General features: G+C 45.2%; 1 protein-coding gene across 7 annotated transcripts in view; it reads right to left on the reverse strand.

Moving 5' to 3' along the window:
* The window catches only part of chrm3b (cholinergic receptor, muscarinic 3b), a 1,038,143-nt gene that overhangs the window by 62,408 nt on the left and 953,911 nt on the right, over positions 1-21,824 (reverse strand). The window contains exon 1 of one of the 7 annotated variants that reach the window (XM_078557274.1): positions 9,556-9,639. The exons of the other annotated variants lie outside the window; for them this stretch is intronic. The gene's annotated coding sequence lies outside the window, so the exon portion shown is untranslated. Of the gene's footprint in view, positions 1-9,555; positions 9,640-21,824 lie in introns of those variants that run through there. 7 annotated transcript variants of the gene reach the window in all.

A 21,824-nucleotide genomic window follows, 5' to 3' on the forward strand; every position in this document is an offset into this window, starting at 1 on the left:
GAAAGAAGTGAAGGCAGAGATGGTGGATGCATTGGTTGTAATCTTCCAAAATTCCCTCGTTTCTGGAAAGGTCTCAGTGGATTTGAAAACAGTAAATTTAACACCTCCATTCAAGACAGGAGGGAGGCAGAAAGCAGGAAACTATAGGCCAGTTCACCTAATATCATTGGGAAATGCTAGAATCCATTATTAAGGAGGCAGTAACAGGATAATTTAGAAAATCACTATACAACCAAGCAGAGGTTTTGTGAAAGGGAAATCGTGTTTGACAAATTTCTTAGAGTTTTTTGAGGATGTAACAGGGTGGATAAAGGGAATCTAAGATCAAAACCTTCCTTCCTTCCTACCTACCTACCCGCAACCTTAAACCCACCCCCTCCCTGGCCTGCCCAAACCACCCCCCCCGACCAAAGACCTTTTTCCGTGGATCCATGGGCCTTCTTCCTCCTTCTCCTGTGGTCCCAACAGCAGCCACTGGCATTGCCAGGACTATTGGCCAATCCGATTGCCCGGCAACTCCAGAGGGTGGGATTTCCTCCCCAGTGAGTGGCAGAAGTCCCACTTTGCCCCCGTTTAGCCACCCCACAGCACTTTATGGCTGAGGGGCGGGTTGGCATCAAGCATTTCAGCTTCACTCCGTCTTTGCTTCTGGAGGGGGTTGTGGGGGTGCCCTCCCGCCCCATATTATTCAGCCCATTAGGTGGGAAAATACGAGGTTGTCACTTTGACAGGAAGAATACAAAAGCAGTATATTATTTAAATGAAAAGAGACTGAAGAACGCTGCAGTACAGAGGGATCTGGATGGCCTTGTACATGAACCATAAAAAGTTAACATGCAAGTACAGCATGTAATTAGGAAGGCAAATCAATGTTGGCCTTTATTGCAAGGGGGGGTGGAGTCTAAAAGTAGGGAAGTCTTGCTACTGTACAGGGCAGAGGTGAGACCGCACCCAGAGCACTGCGTACATTTTTGGTCTCCTTACTTAAGGAGGGATGTACTTGCATTGACAGTGGTTCAGAGAAGGTTCACTAAGTTAATTCCTGGGATGAAGGGGTTGTCTTATGAGGAAAAGTTGAGTCGGTTGTACCTAAACTCATTGGAGTTTAGAAGAATGAATGGTGATCTTTGAAACATATAAGATTCTGAGGGGACTTGACAGGGTAGATGCGGACAGGCAGGAAAATGGAGTTAAGGGCACAATAAGATCAGCCATGATCTTATTGAATGGAGGAGCAGGCTCGAGGGGTCGAACAGTCTATTCCTGCTCCTATTTGTTATGATTTCTTTGGAAAATCCCTACCTTGGAGTACTCAGCAAGTGGTAGTCTGGGGAAATAAGGCAGGAGGACAGGAATACACCGTACTGCCTTGTTACAATCACTTTTTTAAGCCAATGTTTGTATATATGATATACATACAATATTTGGGGCCATGATTGAGGTGTATTAAATTATGAGGGGCATAGACAGGGTCGACAGGAAGGAACGTTCCCCCTTGGTGGAGGGATCAATAACCAAAGATTTAAGATAAGGGGCAGAAGGTTTAGAGGGGATGTGAGGAAGAATTTTTTCACCCAGAGGGTGGTGGGAATCTGGAACTCACTGCCTGAAAGGGTGGTAGAGGCAGAAACCCTCATAACATTTAAGAAGTATTTGGATGTGCACTTGCGATGCCATGGCATACAAGGCTATGGGCCTAGTGCTGGAAAATGGGATTAGAATAGTTAGGTACTTGTTTGACTGGTGCAGACTCGATGGGCCGAAGGGCCTTTTTCTGTGCAAGCCTAAGCATCCTGTACCCACCATGTGAACCATTAGCTCTCAGCCTAAACCTGTCACCACCTAACAACCAAGTGATTCCATTGTACCCAACTCTCTGAATGGAGGACATAATATTGAAAACACACTCATTTAATGAACATGAAGAAACTGATCTTGCACACATAACTTGTATAAATCTACACATTAAATAGAAAGCTGTATAACAAGATGCAGAAAATCAGTTTTGCACCTCATGGCCAGAAGCTTCTGGACTAATAAAAATCTGATGCATCAGGGCCATTTCCTGCTGGTGTCTGAATATCCCCCATCAGCGTGATCTTTTGGGAATTGACCAATTAACAGGCTGCCTCTGGCAGCCCTGTCAGAATAGGGATGACGGCCAGGGTCCAGAGTCACAAGGTGTATCCAGGGCAGCCCATGGAAATGGCTGCTGGCCACCCTCGCCCTCGCAATCTGGGTGGTGCTGGGGAGCCAGCAGCAAGGGCGGCTTTGACACTATGGAAGCACCCCCATGTGAAGGAGTGCGGCTGCCATTGGGCAGGATTTTTCAGATGGCAGGGCTCCTCCCCCCTCCGCCATCTGAAGAGTTGATGGGGAACGCATCCCCACCCATATCACAGCAGCCTTGCAGCCAAGTAATGCTCCTTGGAGTATTAAGTGAGCATTAATTAGCTGAAGATTGGCAGAAGTCTGGTCTCAGAGAGAGCTGCCGGCCAATCTGATTGGCCCGCAGTTCTGTAGTCTCAGCAGCACCAGTGACATCAGTGGCCAGGGTTGGGACTACAAGCGTTCGCCAGATTCAAAGTCCCGGACCAGATAAGTGAGGGGGGGGGGTCTCATGAAAGGTGGGGGGGGTGGTGTGAGGCCCGGGATACAAGTGGGGAGAGGGTAGGGAGCTCTTGTTGGAGAGGTAAGGGCGGGGAGGGAGCACCTGTGCAGCCAGACCTTGGGTGGCAACCTGATGTAGAAAGGGGGTCCTTGAGGGAAATGCACCTCACCTCCACACCCATGGTTTGAGCAAGGTGACCTGTCAGGCTTCTCCCTTGCCCCTGAACTACAAAAGCAAGGAGGTCATGTTGGTGTTGTATAGAACCTTGGTGAGGCCACAGCTGGAGTACTGTATGCAGTTCTGGTCACCACATTATAGGAAGGATGTGATTGTACTGGAGGGGGTGCAGAGGAGATTCACCAGGATGTTGCCTGGGATGAAACATTTAAGTTATGAAGAGAGGCTGGATAGGCTTGGGTTGTTTTTGTTGGAGCAGAGAAGACTGAGGGGTGACCTGATCGAGGTGTACAAGATTATGAGGGGCATGGACAGGATGGATAGGGGGCAGCTGTTCCCCTTAGTTGAAGGGTCAGTCACAAGGGGGCATAAGTTCAAGGTGAGGGGCAGGAGGTTTAGGGGGGATGTGAGGAAAAACATTTTTACCCAGAGGGTGGTGACGGTCTGGAAAGCGCTGCCTGGGAGGATGGTGGAGGCGGGTTGCCTCACATCCTTTAAAAAGTACCTGGATGAGCACTTGGCACGTCATAACATTCAAGGCTATGGGCCAAATGCTGGTAAATGGGATTAGGTAGGTAGGTCAGGTGTTCCTCATGTGTCGGTGCAGACTCGATGGGCCGAAGGGCCTCTTCTGCACTGTGTGATTCTGTGATTCTGTGAACTCCTCCCATCATCAAAATGGATGCTGGGTGGGAAGGGCCCAATAATAGGACCTCAACTGAGGTGAGGCTCACCCATGGGCTGCCCCCACCCCCACCCCCCTAGCCGCAAACTTGCCAGGGGTAAGACTAAAATTCTGCCATTGAAACAGGTACAGCAGTAGGGGAGATATCAGCCTCCATGAGTTTGCTGCTTGAGGATACATGAGCATTAAGAATTACTGCCAAAAAAAATGATTAAAAGACCTCAATTGTCACACAGCACGAAGCTGCCTCCTATACATTGCTGGACTCCTGATTCATTGGCAGGGCCCATGCTACTCCGGGGAACATGCATCCATCTATGAAAATGGCCATTAATTTAGGCCTTATCTGTCTTAATTGGCCGCCTGCTTCCCACAGGTGAGCGAGCGGCCAATCCCACTCACAGTCTGCCCCAGGAAAATTCGCCCGGAGTTGGGGACAGTCAGTGAGCTAACCTGCGCCCCTTGATCTGATTCCCCGCTGCCCCCACCACCTCACAGTCTCCAAAGACATCTCCATGGGGCTGAGACAATTGTGGCTAATGCTTTGACTGCACTGCTCATCATACTTGGAAGTGGTGCCACTGAGGTGAAATTTATTGTGTTTTACCATCTGGGAGCTTAAAACCCCTACCTACCAATTTACGGGAATGCTGCTGCCAGTAATTTAGTGTGGCTCTCTAATTGTTGATGGTTATATAGTTTCTGGCAACCTGGAATCTAAAACCAAATATATTCACTTGGTCCTTCTTTGGAATTTACATTACATAGCCAGCTGAGGGTCAAACGAAAAGCTATACATTAGAACAACTGGATCTGAAAAATTACAAATGTAATGTATTGTCAATTTATGGCATTCAAGACTATATCGAGCCCTCGGCTCTCTTCTGTTGCTATGACCTGCCTAATTACAAGTTAGGGAAGAAAGGATCATTTTAACACATTTTTGGTGGAGGGTTATAATTCTCATGTCTAAAACAGTCAATTCTGGTAAATTTACAAGGAAATGAATGTTTCCCTATAAGATGGGTGTTCTTCGTTATTGCCTGTGGAAAGATTTGCAATTACAACGTTGCCTTTAGTTGTTTGGAAAGCGCATTAAATTAAATAAATACAAATCATTGCATAAGCTGAACTTCAAGACACAGCTTGCTAGAGGATAGCGTGGACCAGGTGATTTCCAGCACCAGAAGGAAAGGCCTTGCTAGGAATTAATTTATTCACCCCACACGCCTACAATCAAAGAAAACCCACGATACTTTCAAAAGATCACTACTTTCGGCTATGATTTGATGCGAAGACTGTATTGGTGTACTGCAGAGCGGCTTGCAAGCTATGTTGGAGATCAGTACTCTGCTGGAGTTTGGACACCGTTGCTTTGCTGATCCAGCTTTCTATGTCAGTCCTTACGACGAGGGTGAACTGAAAATTTCAAATCGCATTGTGAAGGTTGCAGCATCTGCTCCAGCGCCACATGATCCAGGAGGGAAGAGGAGGGTTGGGATTTCCCTCTCCTCACTGCGGATCAATGATGCGGGAAACATAGCAGGCAGATTTTCTGGCTGGCATCATTTAGCTATAGCAGAATCTAGCACACCTTCAATGGAGCAAAACTTGTTTGCCGTAATGCTGTACCCTGCCGATTTTCTGGAGTCAGTTTATTTATTTATTTATTTTTGCTGAATTGAGTTGGGGTTCCCAGCCTGTACTGTGGAGGGAAGAGGGAAAGGGCAGGGCGGGGAAGAGCTTGGCCGGCCTCTGATACTTGCTACTGCATTGCAGAACTAGTGGCCGCTAGGTGGTCAAAGGGGCAAAGGGGGAAGCTTTACTTGGCAAAAAAACAACAAATTGGCATTGTAGAGCTAGGAAGTTGAAAGGCTTACATAATTCAGTTGCAATCTGACTGTGCCTGTGGCCAAGAATATTATGTGGCCAATATGTTCATTTCTGATGGAAACTGTCGGAAGTGGTAGGAAGACTTGGGAGGAGATGGAGCAGATCCCAAAAGAGTTTTTGCATCAAATACCATCCTGTTGGCTTCTATTCATGTTTATCAGGAAACTTTGATATCCACCCTTTGTGACAACATCCAAATTATTTATCTATGGTGGAAAATAAAAGTAACAGCCTATTAACCAGTGCCTGTCTGTTCGAGAAATCTAAATTACAACAACCCTTTGCTTTCTATCTATCAATTATACCTTTATTCATTCCACCACAAGTAGCACCACTATTGACCGAGCTGGCTGAGTCCTGAAGGACATAGCTGCCAGACAGGGTCTGTGGCAGAAGATGAGAGAACCAACAAGAGGGAAAAACCTATTTGTCCTCATCTATCTACCCGTTACAGATGCATTTGTTCATGACAGTATAGGTGGGAGTGACTACCACACAGTTCTTGTGAAGAGAAAGTCCCGTCAACACACTGAGCATACTCTCCATTGTGTTGTGTGGCATTACCACTGTGCTAAATAGTATTCATTCAGAACAGGTCTAGCAACTCAAAATTGGGCATCCATGAGGCGCTGAGGCCCATTAGCAGTAGCAGAATTGTATTCAGCCACAATCTGTAACCTCATGGTTTGGCAAATTCCCCAATCTACCATTATCATCAAGCCAGGGGATTAACCCTGGTTCAATGAAGAGCTCAGAAGGGCATGCCAGGAGCAGCATCAGGCATACCTAAAACTGGAGTGAAAACCTGCTGAAGCTACAACACATGACCACTTGTATGCTAAACAACGGAAACAGCTCAGACAGAATTTAGCAATCCCACAACCAACGGATGAGATTAAAGTTCCACAGTCTTGTCACATCCAGCTGGGAATGGTGGTCGACGATCAAACAACTAACTGGAGGAGGAGGCTCCATGAGTATTTCCATCCTCAACGATGGGGGAGGTTAGCATATTAGCGAAAAGTCAAGGCTGAAGCAATTGCAACCATCTTCAGCCAAAAGTGGCGAGTGGATGATCCATCTTGACCTCCTCCTGAGGTCCCCAGCATCAAAGAGCCAATCTTCAACCAATTTGTGATATCAAGAAATGGCTGAAGGTACTGCAACAGCTATGGACCCTGACAACATCCCGACGATCGTACTGAAGACTTAATTGTACCCCAGAACTTGTCACGCCCCTCGCCCAGCTTTTCCAGTACAGCTACCACACTGGCATCTGCCAGACAATGAGGAAAATTGTATCTATGTCCTGTCCGCAAAATCAGGACAAATCCAATCCAGCCAACTGCCCCACAGCTTCCTTTCAATCATCAGCTAAGCGATGGAAGGTGTCGTCGACAGTGCTATCGGACAATTGTTCATTTAATTTGATCTCTAATTACTGTTGTTAGAAATTTTCCTACTACAGATGTAAAGATGACTCTTTGATAGCCATTTCAATTTGCAATTTATAAGCCAGAATCTTCCGGTTGGTGTGCGGGGGCGGGTCCCGTACGCCGACACGTAATGTGACGCATGGCAATGTCAGGTGTGCGTCCTGATGTCACCGTCATTCTGATATTTTAGTTCGGCTGGCGCGCACTGGAGTTGGCTGCGCGCCCGCCGAACTGTCAAAGGCCTGTTAAGAACATTAAGTACTTAATCAAACTGATTGTCTGGGCTGCCCGTCCAACCTTAAGGTTGGCGGGCAGGCGAAGAGCCCATGCGGCCTTCACATTTTTCACGGAACCTCATCCATGGGCTGGATTTACAACTTTAATTTTAAAAATTAATAAAACTCATAGCCATGTCACAGCGCACGTGACACTGTCACACGAGGGGACATGTCCGAATAACTTCTTAAAATCTTTTTCTCAGTTTTTCACAATCAAATTAATCTCTTTGAGGCACGGAGCTGCCTCAGGGAGATTTCTGCGCTCTTTCGCGTGCATCTGCAAAAGAGCACAGGCCCTGACTCTCCTTCCTCCTCCCCCCCCCGTCGCCTTAATTGACCCGCCCACCTAAAATTAGTCTGTGGGTGTGTCTTATTTGGATTAAAGCCAACTAGTCTGAGGGCTTTGATGTGTACTAGTTTGGAGATGTAAGAGAGGTAGAGTGCATTTGCACTTTTTGAACAGAGCATTCAAGAAGGCGAGTGAAATCTGGCACCTAGCTAGCAGTGCCCACACATGCCCACTCTCACCCCGCCTGCACGACAGGGAGAAAATTCTCCCTATAGCGTACCTTAAATTTCATTTTAAAAACCCTAACGCGCTTCGCAAGGACTGAAGAGAAAAATGAAGATGTTCGGAGGAATGACCAAAATTCTAGTCGAACATTTGAGGAGAGTCCTAAAGGAGCAGAGAAGGTTGGAGAGATTGAGGTGTTTAGGGATGACAAGCTTCCACTGATTAGATTCAAAATCTGATTTGCTGGTTGTGAGAAACTTTGGAATGTTTTGACATAAAGTTCCTGCATTTTTTCTATAAAAGCAAAAGCAAAGTATTCAGTAAGGTACTTTGCCACCTTCTTATTGATGCCACCATAACAATGCATATTTCTGAGTGGCTCTGCCTCATTCTTAATGATTCGTTCTGTCCTAATTTGTTTATAGATATCTGTGATTGACATTGGTTTCATGTTTTTCATATTTCTTCTTAGCTCGCTTTACCTCTTTTATTTTTGCTATTTGTACCTTTGTATTGAGCTTCCTTTTTAGCTGGTATCTGCAGCCTAATGAAACCCCTCACTTGTCGAATTATGATCCTATGAGGAAGGCAGTAAGACTGAAAACAAATCTTATGTTTATTGAGAATATGAAAAGCATTTAGTGAAGGAGAGGAGATCATTGCAGGATTTCAGCTTTCACCATTAACTCTCCCATTGTCAGTGATTCAAATTTTCCATTTTAAATGTGCAGAAAGTATCCTGGAGCACAGTAAGGATCTGCTTTCTTGGAGGATCACTAAATGGATTCCTGAATTATTATGCACCAGACTCTGTGAGTAAAGATTTGATACTGGACTTTGCTCTGGCTAATGAATCATATTTTTCCCCCTTGTTGGAATGTTCCTGGACACTGTTTTAGAAACACAGACCGGAGTTTCCAGTCCCGCCTCTGGCAGAACCAGAAAACCTTGCCCGGAGAAAATTAATGGTGCAGAAAGAGGACATTCGGCCCACTTTGTCTGTGCTAGATGAAAATGGTCTAACTTGCCAGCTCTTGGCCTGTAGCCCTGCAGGATAGGGCACTTCAAATGCATAGCCAAGTGGTTTTTAATGTAATGAGGATTCCTGCCTCTACCATTCTTCCAGGCAGTGTGTTCCAGACCTTCAGCATCCGCTGGATGCAAAACTTTCTCCTCAACTCACCTCTAATCCTTCTACCAATTATTTTAAATCTACGAGTCTTGGTTATTGACTTCTCTGCTGAGGCAGATAGGTCCTTCCAATGTACTCTATCTAGCCCACTAATAATTTTATACGCCTCAATTAAATCTTCCTTCAGCCTCCTCTGTTCCAAAGAAAACAGCCCCAAACATAATCTTTGCCTATAGCTAAAATTCACATTTACCATCTCACACTTAAAAAGGTCCCACTATTTCTGCTGCTTTTAACCAGTTACATGTTTTGCCTTCAATTTATCCAATTTTCTCTCATTCCATTGCTATTCTCCACTTAAACAACATTCTTTTGACCTTAGTTATGCCTGGCCTGTTTAATACTGAAGTGAGCTATTATTCATCGCTAATATTTTTCCAATCTTCATGTTGCTGACCTAATATGATTCATTAGCCAGAGCAATGTCCAGTATCAAATCTTTACTTACAGAGTCTGGTGCATAATAATTCAGGAACCATTTAGTGATCCTCCAAGAAAGCAGATCCTTACTGTGCTCCAGGATACTTTCTGCACATTTAAAATGGAAAATTTGAATCACTGACAATGGGAGAGTTAATGGTGAAAGCTGAAATCCTGCAATGATCTCCTCTCCTTCACTAAATGCTATTCATATTCTCAATAAGCATAAGATTTGTTTTCAGTCTTACTGCCTTCCTCATTAAAGTACCCCCACCACCAATGCTGATGGTACTTTTAGAAGAATCCTATTGCATATGAATAACTGAGTAAAGAATAATAAGTTGCCTACCTTACTGCTCTCCACAGGCGAGCTTCCACACACTTATGAACATGCTTTGTATGGAAGTGTTTGTTTTCACAGTAATTATATGCCCCTCCCTATTCCAGAGAAAACTAACTCACACACATCATTCAAGCAACAAGGAAAGATGCATCATGTCAGGCAACTGATCTTTGCTGATATAACGTCTTGTTTGTTGGGAGTGAGGCATAGTGATCCGATAAGCATTTTTAAAATTTCATAACCCTAATTGCTAGATTGTGAAGGATTTCATGATTATTCATTGGCTTTTCACTGTTGGTGCAATTAATCCGTGAATTCAAATCTCCACTTAAGTTATAGGGCTTCCAAATTCATCACTCTGCTGCACTTAATCTCAGAAAGAAGTAGTGTTGGTGCATCCGATAACATTTTGAATACTTAGAAACTCGTTACGTTCCTTCCTTTGGGATGACTCATGATGAATCTGAATATCAATAAACCTGGGGCATTCCGGCTTGTACAACTGTGACTTGCCAACAGTTAGAAAGGGTGCAGCAAGCATAGAAGCAAAACTTAGCAAAGTTTATCTTTTCTCCTCAGTATGTGTAGTAATTATGATTTTGTTAAATGTTGGACTGAACCTTTAAGAATAGTCCTGTGATGTAAGCTCACATGATCTAGGTAAAGCAATGTGTTAGCAGAGCGGGCTACCTCCACAGTCAGTGTAGAGATAGAGATGGAGTTGAATACAACCATGTAGTTGCTGCTGGCTGTAGTGTAAATAAACCTAATGTTTCCACTTAGAGGGCAGGATTTTTACCTCGTCGGGTGGGCACGGTGGGCGGGGATGGGAGTGGTCGCAAAACTGACTGCCGATGACAATCAGGCCCCGACCGTGATTTCACGCTGGCCGGCCAATCACGTGAATCATGTGCTGCGATGGGGATGGGAGGAGGGTGAGCGCAGAGGTTTGCACACAATGAAAACTTCCTGAAGGCACAGAGCTGCTACAGGGAGCTGAAGATTCATAATAGCACAAATAAAGATTTAAAAGATAAGGCGAACATGTCCTGCTCATGTGACAGAGTCACATGAGCAGGACATGTTCCAAATGAGATTTAAACATTTCTATTTTATTTTTAATTCCTGTTGGAAACCTCATCCCGCCCGTGGGTGAGGTTCCATAAAAAATCCAAAGGCCGCCTGGCTTTTTCACCTGCCCACCGACCGAACAGTTGGACGGGCAGCGAAAAATTTGTTTGAATTAATTGATTAAGGGCCTTAATAGGGCTTTTAATTGTCAGCGGGTGAGTTGCTGCCTCTCGCGCACACCCGCCAGGCAAAATATCATGAGAGTGTGCGATAACGCCGGGACGCTCGCCCAACGTTATCGCGCACTATTTTACTCTCGTTCGGGTCGGGCGTGTGCCCACCTGATGAGAGAAAAATTCTGCCCAGAAGGTTGTCTGCAAGTCAACTCTAGTACAAATAGGTGACGAGTCGAGACTATAACAGTATGCAAATCCTTATACATTAACATTGCATGAGAGATTGAGTCAGGCTTCAAGTAATCTTCTGGCACACCTACATTTTAAATAAAAGTCAACATCATTAAACAAGCAAACCCAATCGTTAAGTTACATAAATCAGCCAGTCTAAATTCACAGGAGAAATTTTCACATACAAATATTCACTGTTTGAACAATGGAAGGCATAGAATGGGCACCACAGTTGCTTTGAGAAATTTGGTTAAAAAAGAAAAGCTCTGCACAATTGCAAATATTCTTTACTGCTTAAAGAAAATCAAGTTTGACTGGACTTATTGGAACTGACTCAAATTCCTGCTCACCTCTTGCCAACATCTGCAACAGGCTGTTTATGTCACCCTCATCAAAAAGAAAAGGAACTTTGGAACCTGTTCAGGGCTGCAGTGACTTTTGCCACAACAGGCAACAGTCCTGTAATAGTCTTGGAGTATGCTCGCAGGCTCAACTATGAAACTTCTTCACAACAAAAACAGAATTACCTGGAAAAACTCAACAGGTCTGGCAGCATCGGCGGAGAAGAAAAGAGTTGACGTTTCGAGTCCTCATGACCCTTCTGCTGAAGGGTCATGAGGACTCGAAACGTCAACTCTTTTCTTCTCCGCCGATGCTGCCAGACCTGCTGAGTTTTTCCAGGTAATTCTGTTTTTGTTTTGGATTTCCAGCATCCGCAGTAGTTTTTTGTTTTTATCTCTATGAAACTGCTTTGGCCCGAAAGTGGGGAGGATGTGGACCCCACTACCACATGAGGTAGTCGAGGCAAATGGGTGCATTTAAGGGGAAGCTAGATAAACACATGAGGGAGAAAGGTATTGTAGATTATGCTGATAGGGTGAGATAAAGTAAGGGTGGGAGGAGGAGAGGGTGGAGCATAGAACAGTTGAGCTGAAAGGTTCAATGACAGACTGTAATTTGTATGGAAATCTGCTCTGCCTCTGTTGTGATTGTGCATTGTACATGTTGAGGCTGTGATAAGTCAGGGCAAGTGCAGTTCTCAGTTTCCTAAAGTGGACTGCAGTTTGCCTGACATCCCTGAGCTCACTCTCCTCTTCATTTTAAAGATAAATAAATAGTAATTTCCTCTTTGGGGGCATCCTACACCTCTTACACGAGCAAAAAAAGGATGTACCTTGACACATCAGAGGGGCAATGCAAGCAGAGACAACGGTTTGCTAAAGTGTCAGTAATGTAACGACAACTTGTCTTCATATAGCACCACCTAATAAAACCCATCCCGAGGCGAAGGCGCTTCACAGTAACGCTAGACACTGAGTAACTGAGACACATAAAGAGGTATTAGGGTAGATAATTGGTCAAGGAAGTAGATTTTAAGGAGGAAAGAGAGCTAGAGAGGTGGGGAGGTTTAGGGAGAAAGCTCCAGAGTTTAGGGCTTTGCGAGCTAAAGTCACAACCATCAGTAGTGAAGCAATTAAAATCGGAGATGCCAGAATCCAGGGGGCCAGAATTAGTTGAGAACTGATATTTCGGGGGGTTGGGGATGGATGAGTTTACAGAGATAGAGAGGGGCAAGACCATTGAGGGATTTGAAAACAAGGCCAAGAATTTTAATATGAAGACATTGCTTAGCTGGCAGCCAACGTAGATCAGGGGGCACAGGAACGATTGGTGAATGGGACTTGGTCAGCGTGAAGGTATGGCAGTAGAGTTTTGAATGACCTCAAGTTTCGGGGGGTAGAATGTGAGAGTTAGGGGTGTGCCAGAATAGTCAAGTCTAAGGTAAATAAAGCATGAGTGTTTCAGTAGCAGATGAGCTGTGATGGGGTGAAGTTACGCAATGTAGTGGAGGGAATATGCGATCTGAATAGTGGTCTGGGTATGAGTTTGGAAGCTTATCTTGAGGTCAAATATGACACCAAGGCTTAAAACCAGTTCGGTTCAGCTTGAGACAGTTGCCAGGGGGAGGGATGCAGTCGGTAGCTTGGGAATGGAGCTTGTAGTCTTTCCAATCTTTAGTTGGAGAAAAATCTTGTTCACCCAGCACTGGATGTAGAACAATCAGTCTGACTATTTGGAGGCAGTGGAGGAATTGGGACCGATGATGAGGTAAAGCTGGGTGTCATCAGTGTGCATGTGGATACTGAGGCTGTGTTTTCAGATGATGTCCACAAGGGGCAGCACATAGATGAGAAACAGGATAGGTCCTTGGAGGACGCCAGGAATGATGGCGTGAGAGAAGGAAGAGAAGCCATATGGGTGATTCTCTGACTACGATTAGATAGTTAAGAATGGAACCAGATGAGTGAAATCTTGCCCAGTTCGACATTGGTGAAGGAGGATGAAGATGGGGCGCTAGTTTGTAAAGATGGGGGCGGGTTGGGTACTGAAGAGTTGGTTTTTTTTTAGCCTTGTCACATACTGCAAGTTGATGCTTTCTCCTTCAGAAGAGTCTACTTCTGGGACTGGGTTTTACAGGGCGCAATGGTCCCTGCAGCTCCCCCCACCATCACCCTGCTATACAGTTGGTGAGGAGCCTGCCAACGGGAAGAACAGCTACCGCCTCTGTTGTTTAATGACCGATTGGCCGTTATCAGGCTGGAGGCGGGATGTCCACCTCAGAGAGCTACTGGCCAGTCAGATGGCTGGCAGCTCTGGAATCCTAGCAGTGCCAGGCGGGAGTGGTGGCCACCGCTTGGAATATACAGGCAATCCCCACTGGAGATTGTCACTGGAGCCGGACACCATGGTAAGTAGGTGGGATTTCGTCAGGATTAGGATGGCAGGCCTAACTGAGGAGGGTGGTAGGCCAGGTTTGAGAAAAGGGTGGGGGGAGGGTAAAAGGGAAAGTGTGATCTTGGGGCAGGGGGATCTTGAATGAACACAGGGGACCTAGAAAGGAGGTATCCCCACCTTTACGCGATAGCAGGCCGTGCAGCTTAGGCTGCTGTGCTGCTACATAGCATGGGCCTCCACTGTTGCAGGTAAAATAGCGGTGGAATAGTCGGAAATGGGCCTGTACGTGGCCATTAATTAGGCACTTATGGATTGGCCTCAATAGGCCCAAGGCTGCCTGCTGCTTCCAACGCTTCCCATAAAATTTCACACAGTTTTGGGGGGGGGGAGGGGGAGGGGTGGTGGTGTTCGGAGGTGGGAAGGCCACCTGATGGATTTTACTTCCCCCCCCCGCCCCGTCTTCAAACCCAGGGGAGGGCAGGGGAGCATAAAATCCAGCCCCTTGTGTAAAAGCAGAAAAATAACACGGATCTCAAAATCATGTCAGCAAGCATTTCCAGCAAACCTGTTGGTGTTGTGAAGTTTTTCTTGAGCTCAGTATCTATCACGCTATCGGTACACTCGAAAGCACACAGTTGTTGCTGCTGTAACTTCCCATTATTTCTGTTTTCACTGTACCATTAAAGCTGGTAATTATGCCACGGGACATTATCCAAAAAAAAAACTGTCTCAAATTGTTCCCACTGCTGTTTCAGAAGGGGTGTTAATCCATCTATTTTAATTAGTGCAGAAAGAAATTTGAGATAAAACTCTATGCATTAAGATATCAGCATTGCAGTATGTAATTTTAATGCCTGTGAGGTTAAGATCAGCATTACGGCAGACATATCTTTGAAATATCTTTGAAGCTGATCCGACTCCAACATTATAACCTCCAGTTTCTGCCCCAGAAATGGAACAGGAGCAGATCAGAGGAAATTCCCGGCCATGTTTCCTGCACGTTTTCACGCAGCGAGTGGTATCGGGTCTGGAATGCACTGCTGCAAATGTGGTGGAGGCAGGTTCGATCGAGGCATTCCAAAGGAGAATTAGACTGTTATTTGAAAAGGAAGAATACGCAGTGTTACGAGGAGAAGGCAGGAGAAAGGCCATAAGTGAGTTGCTCAATCGGAGAGCTGGTGCAGACACGATGGGCTGAATGGCCTCCTGCACGGTAACAATTCTTTGATTCTGTAAGCAGCTTTTCCAAGGTATTCCAGGTATCCCATTCTTCTTGTAGAGAGTATGGTGGAGGGGGGACCTCCTTTGAAGGTCCCCTGTCTCTATCTGAGATTCCCCTGCTCCCACCTCTTTTCTCCATGTTTGGACTAAAGCTGTAATGAGGTCAGAAGCTGAGTGGCCCGTGAGGTTGCAGATGAGGGTTGTATACAATTCTGCTCCTACTGATGGCCCACAGTGCCTCATGGATGCCCAGTTTTGAGTTGCTCGAAACTATCCCATTTAGCATGGTGGTAGTGCCACACTACACAATGGAGGGTATCCTCAATGTGAAGATGGGACTTCATCACCACAAGGACTGTGTGGTGCTCACTCCTACCAATACAGTCATGGACAGATGCATCTGTGACAGGTAGATTGGTGAGGACAAGGCCAAGTAGATTTTTCCCTCTTGTTGGTTCCCTCACCACCTGCCACAGACCCAGTCTAGCAGCTATGACCTTTAGGACTCAGCCAGCTGGGTCAGTGGTGGTGCTAGGGAGCCACTCTTGTTGATGGACATTGAAGTCCCCCACCCAGAGTAATCAGCAAGAGGTTTCCTTGCTTGTGTTTGGCAGACTAGCTTTTAATTCCAGGCTTATTAACTGAATTTAAATTCCACCAGATGCAGTGGCGGGATTGGAACTCATGTCCCCAGAATGTTAGCCTGGGCCTCTGGATTACTAGTCCGGCGACATTATCGCTATGCCTACGCCACCACCACCACCTCCACCATAAACTAGTTCTCATGATAGGTCACAGACCTGAAATGTTAACTCTGTTTCTCTCTCTGTAGCTGCTGCCAAACCTGCTGAGTTTTTTCAGGTCTTTCTGTTTTTATTTCCAGATTTCCAGCGTCCGCTGAATTCTACTGTTTGGCCCTGCTCTTTCCTCATAACCCAGCAAAGTTTTCTCACTCTTTGACAATTTTTCCAATTCCAGTTTGAAAGCTACTATTGACTCTATAACCATCACCCTATCAGGCAGCACTTTCCGTTTCCTAATCATTAGTTCCGTTGCAAACTCTTTCCTCCTGTAGCTGCTGGTACTTTGGCCTTAACCCTGAGCCCCCTGCTTATTGAGCCTCCACCCATTAGAAACAGATACTCTTTATTTGCACCAACTAAACCCTTCGTGATTTTAAAAAATATCTAGCAAATCTTCAAAGGTAGAAGTTTCCAGAAATACTAAGGGTGGATGTTACTTGATGACAAGCATTGGCCCTGTTCACATTGTGTAGCTAGTTCCCCTGATGGTTCGACGAATTGTTATTCAGCCCTGCAGGCCCTGAAAGTCCCAGGTTCAATACTTTCCAGCCATAGTAGGACAAGTGGTACAATCATTAGGAAACGTGGCACTGATGCCAATCAGTGGCGCTGTCGAAGTGGGCATGTGTGGGCATTGAGTTTAGAATCATTGGCCAGAATTGTTAACCCTTGTCGGGGGCGTGGGCACCGACCCGACCGAGTGTAAAATGGTGCGCGATACTTCAGTCAGTAGGCGCGCGCGGGAGTTGGCAGTGTGCCCGCCCACAATTGAAAGGCCGATTAAGGCCATTAAAAAGGTAACTGAATGAAATTTTTTGCTGCCCGTCCAGCCTTGCAGTGGGCGGGCAGGCGAAAAGGCCCAAGTGGCCTTTGCACTTCTTAGGGAACCTCATCCACGGGCGGGATGAGGTTTCCAACAGCTATTAAAAATTGAACAAAAATTAAAACATTTCATGAGTGACATGTCCCTGCTCATGTGACTCTGTCACGAGGGGACACATTTTATAAAATTTTTTAAATCTTCTTAATGTTTTAAACTCTTCATCTCCCTGAGGCAGCCCCACGCCTCAGGGAGCTTTTCCAGCGAGCATGTGCGAACTTGGGTGCACGCCCTCCTCCTTCCCCACACAGGCAGCGCGCGTTTCACGCTGCGTGAAACCACAGTCCGGCCCCGATCGCAGGCGGCAGTCGGCTTCCCAGCCCCTCCCGTCCATTCCCACCAAGCCCGCCCGACAAGGGAAAAATCCTCCCCATAGATTTTTACAACACAGAAGACAATTCGGCCCATTGAGACTATGCTGACTCTTTGAAAGAGCCAAATAATCAAATAAATAACCCAACTAATCCCACTCCCCCACTCTTTCCCCAGAGCCCTACAAATTTCTCTGTTTCAAGTATTTATTGAATTCCCTTTTTAAGTTTCTATTGCATCTGCTGGTACCAGCATGTCAGGCGGTGCATTCAGACATATCATTATAACTCACTGCATTAAAAAAAATGCTCCTCATCTGACCCCTGGCTCTTTGCCTGTTATCTTAAACCTGTGTCCTCTGGTTGGCTAGAGTTATCAGTGATGCTCCCAGTCAAAAAACTTGTCAAAACTTATACCAAGATTTACAGACTGAGGATCATCACTTCAGTGGGTACCAGAGGGGAGACCAGCAATGAGTATCATCACCTTGAAAGGAGAAAGAAGTGGAGTGGGAAAATAATGGAGGAAGAGTGAAACGTAAGCGCATTAAATAAATACAATACAGCCAGCCGAGGTACATATGTTACTCCATTGTTCACTGACTATGTTTTCCTTACATAAATTAAGAGGAATCAACAATCAAGCAAAACTTTTCTTTATTCTGTTTCTTTGGATGAATTTTCGTAATACGTGCAAGGTGGTGAATTATCACATTATTCAACTTGGGAAAATAAAGAATGATTTTTGTGCTAATGGTTCTATATCATAAGCATGACACGATCTTCCAAACCTACTGCCTTTATGATTCAATTTTAATTTTATTTAAAGCGTGTTGATGAATTTCTGTGCCAATTAAGGCGACCAATATCCGTGCTAGGGAATGAAATAAACACTGAAAATGCTGGAAAGCACTCAGCAGGTCAGGCAGTATTTGTGGAGAGAGAAACAGAGTTAATGCTCCTGGTCGATGACCTTTCAGGGAAAGGACGGCTGTTATACTGATGTAGAACAAGGCTCTCTGTAAACCCAGGCCCCAGTTAAGCCCCTACATCGGAGAGTCGATCAGGCCTTTGGTCCTACATCATATTAATATTTTTCCAAAGGCAATGGAACTTTGGCACCACAACTGTTAAAAAATGTTTTTTTTTAAGCATTGGTACCAGTCCAAAATTGCATAAGCAATTTACTAACAGGCTTTGTATAGCACTACACAGATGAACTACTTTAAACATGGAGATTTTACTTTCCATGTTTATTTTAAAGTAGGATTTACTTTGAAGTGATGAAGGGGCCCAACCTGAAACATTTTTCTCTTTTCAGATGCAGCGTAATTCCAGAAGTTTTGTTTTTATTTCAGAACTTCAATATTCACATTTTTTCTTTTTAATCTCTGAAAAAGGTATTGTGCAAAGTTCTAATTCTAGGCTAATTTAATATTTCAGAAGCAGATTCAGTACAATCCTGAGAAAAGGTAACTGGTCCCACTGAAGCTCATAGCTGGTAGCACTGCCTAATCTCCAGCTGAATTTGAAAAGTCTCTAATGTCTTTGATCCACTACTTTGCCTGGTAGGTTATTGCAAATATTTATCAACCTTTGAGTAAAGATTTTTCTTCATAGTATCTGTTTAAAATTCATTTTAAACTACTACAAAGTTCTGGCCTACCACTCTGACTTACTTGAAATCGGATTCTGGGTTTGCCTTATCTACATGTGGATTAAAATGATCCAGGTGTTGGTGAGTTAGGGCTAGCCTGACACTTGGCCTACCAGACCCACTCTTACCACTCGGCCCCAGTTAAAATTAGGCCTGAAGAACTGGGCACCTTGCACATATCATTTCACATGTTTAAGGTATTTGCCTAATGATCTTGGCCTGTTAGGGGTCTGTGTGAGGCAATGACAGGAGCAGAGGCAGGCTGTTCTGTGCTGAACCCTGCAGTTAGCTCCAGCTGGGATGTGTGTTTAGCCACATATATAGGCCCTCATGTAAGGGCACAAGTTACAGGTGATTGGCAAAATAACCAAACGTGATAGGAGGAAAAGGTTAAGATTTTGAATGCACTGCCTGATAGGATGATGGATACAGAGTCAATAGTAACCTTCAAAAAGGAAATTAATATATACTTGAAGGAAAAAAAAAATTGCGGGGATATGGTGCAAGAGTGGGAGGAGTGGGGCTAACTGGATTGCTCTTTGAAGGAGCTAGCGCAGACTTAATAGGCTGAATGGCCTCCTCCTGTGCAGTACTATTCCATCATTCTGTGTCTACACGAAAGAAATGTGTTTAAAGCAACTGATATAGCTCCATCTTAACTTCTGGTACATTAACCTAGCTACAATTTCACGTGAGTGAGAAAATATAGTAATGTTTTTAATATGATCCAGGAGCACTTCCATGAACCTATCATATTCCTCCCTTAATGACTCTAATGGAGATCTTAACCTGTCTATCATTAAGGGCTAAATCCTTCACTGAAATATCTAAAGAGGGGAATTTAATTGGCAATGTGCCAAGTGTTCACATGTAAGTTCCAAACCTAAAACTCTTATTCGTTAACACTAAGTGGTCCCAAAGAGAAGTAAATGGCTATGAGAACACCGAATCATAACCATCATTAACAGATGTGAATCTCTGCAGTAATAAGCAGAAGAACTGCTGGTAAGTGAATCATGCAGCCTCAGTCCATTGTTACCTGAGCTTCAGGCTTCAGGGGGTGCATTGACCTGTCACAAACAGACAATTTTTTTGCTAGAAAGTGCTGTTTTTCTTCTCTAATAAAATATGTTTGATTCCAATTTGGGAAAAAGTGGTGGCACAACTCCTACAGCCAAAGACTGAAAACGATTTATGCTATCAAATGCTGCAGTTGTTGTGAATGATCACTGCCCACATCAGATCAATTTAAGTGAGTGGCAGATATTATATTATCTGTGTGAGGTGATTGTTAAAAAGGCATTTAACTGTGGCAGGTTCCTATTCATATTAACCACTGCTGGAACCCTCCAGCCTATTAACATCACTTTGCTAACAGCTGTGGCTGTCACTGTCCTCGGCACTTGCATTAATTACTTGGAATGCTCGACAGTCAAAATTGAAGGGCTACAAAGGCGAGAGTCCCTTAAAACTGACATTGTCACCCTTCACTTGCATGGGGTGAGCCTAGTTTGAAAACTCTGTGGGTGGAATTTAATACCCACTCCAAGGCATGTTTAGAGACGGGGTCATTCAATCAGGCAGGAGGGTAGTGGGAGAGGATCCCGCTGTCTTCCCACCTCTACTCCAATTAAATCCAGATTAGGAAGGCTCGTGGACTATCCTACTGCCCTGTCAGCAATTGAGGCCCTTCAATGGGTAATTAATGTCCACTTAAGGCCTTCATCTTGCCGCCGCTAGTATTCAACCATGGGAAGGTGGGGCAGTTACCACACACGAAGCCTGAAAAGCAAACCGGTTTGCAGGGTCCTGGGGGTGGGGGGTTACCTCGTTCAAAAACAATCAGTGCTTGATTGAGGGACCCAGAATCAGGAAAGGGTGCCCACTTTGAGCCACCCACCTGCCCTTGCTGCTGACTCCCTCCCCACACACCATCCACACACCCCCCGCCCCCGCCCCCCCCACCGCCCACCCTCCATCCCACCCTCACTCAACTTTGGCCTGAGGTTACTCGCTGATCCTGGACCTCTGATGGGCACACTGCCAGCAGCTGCCTTCACTCCCACTGCCGCTGCTTGCAATGCACAGCTGCCAGCCTCTGACTAGCTGGCAGCTCTCGCAGGGCAGGACATCCACCCTGGTCCTGGATCATGGGAAAGGCCTGCCACTGTCCAGTTAAGTGCCTAATTTGGCGTGTCTTCCCAATAGGAGGTGATGCTGGGCTCTCGCCAGCTCCCCAGCTTCCAGATGAGACTCCTTTGCCTGTGATAAATCCCGCTCTGTATCTGTCCTTAACAGCTGTTTCGAGCTCAATTATCACATTATTGCTTAACAAATCAATCAGAGCTGTGAGGAGGGATGATATACTAAATGAAGCACCAAATGGGGCCATATGGGTTGAGCTCAGAAATAAAAAAGTTGCAGCCATACTGCCAGGAGTGTACTATAGACCCCCAAATAGTGCAAGGGAGTTAGAAGAGCAAATATGTAGACAGATTTCTGAATGCAAAAACAATAGGACAGTAATTATTCGGGACTTCAAATACCCCAATAGAAATACCCCAAAGTACAGGGATGAAGTAAAAATGGAAATTAGGAAACCAAAGAGAGAAGAGGATATGAAAAAATAATGGCAGTAAAATCAAAGAAAATCCTAAGATGTTTTATCAGTACGTTAAGGGCAAGGGAATAACTAAGGAAAAGGCAGGGCCTATCAGACATGTACATGGTAACTTGTGGGTTGATGCAGAAGATGTGTGCACGGTTCTCATTGAGTATTATGTCTCTGGCCAGAATCTTCTGTTTGGCGTGCGGGGGCGGGGCCCTGCACGCCGACGCGTAAAGTGACACCTGACGTCACCGCGCGTCATTCCGACCTTCAATTTGGCGGGCACGCATCGGAGTCGACTGCGCGCCCGCCGAACTGTCAAAGGCCTGTTAAAGCCATTAATAATCTAATTGAAGTAATTGTCAGCACTGCCTGTCCAGCCTTAAGGCTGGCGGGCAGTCGAAGACCCCAGGCGGCCTTCGCATTTTTCATGGAAACTCATCCACGGGCGGGGTGAGGTTTCATGAAGGGCTCATTAATTCAATAAAATGTTTCCAGAAAATTCATAAACCTGTCCCAGCTCACGCGACAGTGTCACATTCGGGGACATGTCTGAATAATTTTATTTATTCTTTTTTTCA

This window comes from Cetorhinus maximus, chromosome 14, assembly GCF_964194155.1.
Source record: "Cetorhinus maximus chromosome 14, sCetMax3.hap1.1, whole genome shotgun sequence".
In the NCBI taxonomy this organism is placed as follows: domain Eukaryota; kingdom Metazoa; phylum Chordata; class Chondrichthyes; order Lamniformes; family Cetorhinidae; genus Cetorhinus; species Cetorhinus maximus.